This window comes from Pan paniscus, chromosome 5 (assembly GCF_029289425.2).
Source record: "Pan paniscus chromosome 5, NHGRI_mPanPan1-v2.0_pri, whole genome shotgun sequence".
NCBI lineage: Eukaryota > Metazoa > Chordata > Mammalia > Primates > Hominidae > Pan > Pan paniscus.
In genome coordinates this window covers 137,487,144-137,492,459 of record NC_073254.2, presented here as the reverse complement: position 1 = coordinate 137,492,459, position 5,316 = coordinate 137,487,144, and positions in this window count along the sequence as shown.

Genomic DNA, 5,316 nt, shown 5'->3' with positions numbered 1-5,316 from the left:
CGGTATCACTTTCCAGGGCCAGCCTTATTTTTAAATTCTAGTTGCCTCTGTACTACATGCGATACATTTGTGTCATTTCAAGAAATAGTTTTTGAAGAAGTTTCATATACTTGATCTGAGTTGGTTCTTATGACAACCCCAGGACAGCTGTTTCCTAATTGTGTTTCTCTTTCTCTTCTTTCTCTTTTCTAACTTTTCTGTTAGGTTAACTGTTCACTCCTTCATCTTGCCCAGAGACCACATGTTGAAAAATGTCCTTGGGAGCTTGACCTTGTAACCATGTGGCAGTACTTTCTCTTGGTCTCTGCCATCCAGGGAACAGGAATTTGGGGGTTCATGTCATAGTTATTCCCAAAATTTATGCCTTTGCAAACTCAAAATTGGTTGCTCTAGACTCCTTCTGGGAAGTGCAATGGAAACTTCCCAATGTTGTAGCTTAATAGTTAAGGCTTATGGGTTTCACCTGTGAGATTATTTTTGGTAAAGTTCAAAAGCCAGAAATATTGGCAGTTTGGCATGGCTAAAGGTGGTAGTAAGAGATTTAAAAGGACTTAAAAAAAAAAAAGAGTGCTATGGTGAAAAGTCCACTTAATTAAAAGTGGATATTCAAGTTCTAACAGCCTGGGACTCCTTGGGAAAAACAGAGGAGATGCCACAGACCCGGCACTGGGAAAAACCTCTGTTTTCCTCAGAGAACTCAGTAATTGAAAGTGGATAGATCTCTCTCAAAATCTTAGGCTCTGTTCTGTTTTGCATTACATTGTGTTATCTGATGTTTTGACTCTTGGGTATCAAAAACTACTTTGTGTATAATAACTAGGTAGGAAATATACTTTTAGGAAAGGCTAATGGCAGTTATGGGCGAATACTTGACTCTTTGGTGTTTGGATTGGAGAAGTATGCTCTTGGCCACCTGGAAGGTATGCAGATGTGTCTCCCCAGCCCCCACACACCCAGAGATAAGACTCCTATGAGGTATGGGCTAATCACAGAATGGGCTGATTGGCTTTAGATTGCTTTGCAATGAAATGCACAGTAAAATCATTGTACTGTCTTTTTCCGTAGTGTTTCTCGTTTTGGGGATCCAGGATCTAGTATAAAATGGGACCCTTAATTTTAGGGGAATCTGTTTTGCCTTCCAGCTGTGCCTGCTTATTAGGCTGTAGAAACTGCCTGTTTTCCTGTCCCTGTTCCACCCTGAAGCCAGTAATTCAATTAAGAAACACGGGCAAATGAAAAATCTTACAACTAGTAGATCTTCTTCTATTTATATGTGTTGTGCATGTGATGTTTATATATACAAGAGCTCTAATTAATTGGCTTAAAAAATAATGAGTGCTTAAACCAAACATTTCGCCAGAAAAGTAAGAAGTGTAATGCCTTTTAGTTCACATAACTTAAGTAATCTTTGGGAAATAAAAACAGTTTTACATGCAAGTTGTGTAAGGAAAGTGAAATGTGTTTTTGGTAAAGATTATATAAGAAACCATGGGAATGTGGATTTTTTGCCTAGATTAAAAGGTTAAAGGATTGTTTTAAGTTAGATAGGAAAAAGCTGAAGGTTTGGGCAAGTTGTGGAATGTTTGTGAAAAATTAATCTTGTAAAAGAAATTCTGTATATGAACATATTAGCTAAAAGTTAAAGGAGTATTATTTAGTTTTTTCATAAATTGAACATTGGAATAAAAGCACAACAGGTTTTTTCTTACAACACTAGTCTGCTCTGTCACAAAAATTGTAAAGGATTAGAAAAGGTTTATAAGAATCTTAGTGTTATGGTCATAATGATTAAGATTGGATAGATTTGTTTATAAGGTTTTATTAAGAATTAGGTTTGACATCAATAGTGCACTAAGGCAAGGGTAAATTTGGCTCTCTCTCTTGAACAAGATTTTCATGTAATATTTTAAAAAAAGAAAGTTTTTTGTCTACCCTTTTGAATAAACTGTAGAAAAAAAGAAAGGAAAGAGACAGATTGTTTGGAAAGCTAAGTTTTCCCTCTATTGATGAGTAAACGTTTTTGTCTTTTAAAAATTTTTGTGGCCCGGCGCAGTGGCTCAGGCCTGTAATCCCAGCACTTTGGGAGGCCGAGGCAGGCAGATCACCTGACATCAGGAGTTCAAGACCAACCTGGCCAACATGGTGAAACCTGTCTCTACTAAAAATACAAAAATTAGCCAGGCATGGTGGCAGACACCTGTAATCCCAGCTACTCAAGAGGCTGAGGCAGGAGAATCGCTTGAACCTGGGAGGCGGAGGTTGCAGTGAGCCGAGATCGTGCCACTGCACTCCAGCCTGGGCAACAAGAGTGAAACTCCAACTCAAAAAAAAATTTTTTTTTTTGAGCTCCCATTTTGGCTAAATGAGTGACTTTTGGTAACCTAGGATTTGATATTTGAGAAACTTTCCAAAATCAAATTGTAAATTGTGACTTTTTCTCATGTAATTAATCTTTTAGATATTAGGGGGTCACTGTCCAAAAATGACATTTGGCTTATTTGGTATAAAAATCATAAAGGAAGCATTGTTAAATATGAAATGGTGTTTGGCTTTCTTTGAGTTGTATTGTATAAATATGTTACTGCTATGTGTTCCAAAATTATGGGAAACTCCTATAATTCTGATATGACTTAGTCTATGTTATTAATAATTATCATTGTTACATAAAACTATTTTATGCCACAGAAGTAACCAAAATTTCTAGTCAGTTGTGGTTTTAATAATGGCTGTCCTAGGACTTTTTGTCATCCACAGACAGTTATTGTCTTGTTTGGATTCTCTTCAAAAGATAGTTTATAGTCAGCTATAGGACTTTGACAGGTGCTCTTGAATGCAGGTTTCTGATAACTTTGGAGACTGTGACATTAGAATAGAGGAAAAACTTCCAGAACTTTCATGGAGAGCTGGAATGTTCATGAATATTCATGGACTGAACATGTAGAAGGCTGAAGTATTTTTTTTTTAACTTTTTGCTTAAAATATTGTAGATCCTTGGTTTTGTTTTTCAGAGTCAAGAGAACTTTTGAGCTATTGGCAGCTTTTAGCAATTGAATAAAGTATATTCCCATGAACAAAATTTGGAGCATATTTGTTTCTCTCTACCTGATTTTTCCAGAATTTGAAGACTATTTGTGAATATCCTTAACTTATGGAAATATAATTATTTGCATAAGTGCAATAAGAATGTTTTCTTTTGCAACAGGATGCAATTGGAGAAACTCGTTATTTTACCAAGGCTTTAACTGGAATTATGTGTTTTCCTTTAAGGAGTGTAACTTGACTTACAGAGCCAATAAAAGTCCCTTGGGAAAACTGGTCTCATACCTTGTCTACACAGTCCCTGTACAGGGTTCCTGACGTGTGATAGGTAAAGAATGTCACTTTCCGACGGGCCCAGGAACCCCAGGTTATCTTGGGACCTCAAGAGGAGAGGAAGTTACCCAACTCATAGGTATTTGAGGGTACAAACCCATGGCTGGGCTTAGCTTTAAAAAAAAAAGTCTTTTCTGAGATTCCTTATGAAACAGAGTTCCATCAAAGCCAATTGAAAACGCCTATGTGAAAAATAATTATTTTTGCTGTACTGTATACAGATAATCAGGCCAAGCATAATAAAGCATATAGGTCTTTTTTTTTATACTTTAAGTTCTAGGGTACATGTGCACAACGTGCAGGTTCGTTACATATTTATACATGTGCCATATTGGTGTGCTGCACCCATTAACTCGTCATTTACATTAGGTATATCTCCTAATGCTATCCCTCCTCCCTCCCCCTGCGCCACAACAGGCCCCGGTGTGTGATGTTCCCCACCCTGTGTCCAAGCGTTCTCATTGATCAATTCCCACCTATGAGTGAGAAAAAAGCATATCGGTCTTACCATGATTTGTCTTTAGTAAAAATGGGAGACTGGAGAGAGAAAAATTATGTTCCAAAAACTGTGGTATGCCGTTATTAGATTCTAGTCTCATCAGTTGTTTTTGAGGTTTCTTTTTTCCCTGCAATTCAGACTAACCCCGCTTATTCTTGTGAACCAACAAGTGATCTCTGGCTGCTGCTCAGAAGAAACAAGACAGATGGGTAATGTAAAAATCTGGATTAGTATTCTAATTCTGGGCAGGTATTGGAATCATCTAGTGACTCCATATTAGCTTGGTTTCAACAATTGCCCAGTTCATGGAAAGCCTTCTTATTTAGTTTACTTGGGATAGTATTACTTATTTAGCTTTACTCTTGTGGAATATATTGTTATTGTACTCTATATGTAGGAATGCAGGATAAGCTTAATCAATGTTCTCTTAAATTGAACACATTAATTTTCCTGATATTACTTTCTGCCAGAGCTCAAGAGTTATGAGAGCCCCTTGACATACTGATGCTTTCTGACTGAGTTCCTCTCTACCCTGAATACAAGAGACCCTAATAATTAGACAGGAATATCATTGCCCCATTCAGCCTGAAGAAGTTACAGAAAATGAATCTTCATCTCTCCATAACTCTTAGGATTAAGGGTTCTCTTGTAAAAGGGAGGGGAGAAATATGTCAGAGGTGTTTGAACCACAGCAACTCCATATTGTATAGAGGCTGGTAAAAAAAGACTGAGACCTACTGGGCTGCATTCCCAGGAGGTTAGGCATTCTTAGTCACAGAATGACATAGGAGGTCAGCACAAGATACAAGTCACAAAGACCTTGCTGATAAAATGGGTTGTTGTAAAGAAGCCAGCCAAAACCCACCAAAACCAAGATAGCAATGAAAGTGATCTCTGGTTGTCCTCACTGCTTATTACACCATTTTTCACTAGTTATAATACAATAGCATGCCAAAAGACACTCCCGCCAGTGCCATGACAGCTTACAAATGCCACAGCAACATCAGGAAGTTTCCCTATACGGTTTAAAAGGAGGAGAAACTCTCAGTTCCAGGGATTGCCCATTCCTTTCCCAGAAAACTCATGAATAATCTACCTCTTTTTTAGCATATAATCAAGAAACAACTATAAGTATCTTTAGTTGAGAGGCCCATGCCACTGCTCTGCCAATCGAGTAGCCATTCTTTTATTTATTTGCTTCTCTAATAAACTCGCTTTCACTTTATGGATTCGCCTTGATTTCTTTCTTGTGCGAGATCCAAGAACCCTCTCTTGGGGTCTGGATCCAGGCCCCTTTCTGGTAAAAATGGTATGAAGCTGCAAAGTGTTGAGATCAGTTGCTAAAGGTAAAAGTTAGCAGTGGAATTTAGAGATGGTCCAACTTCCCAGGAGTTGGTTCACTAGATGTATAAGGAAATACAAACTAATAATGAAAAAGTGAAATC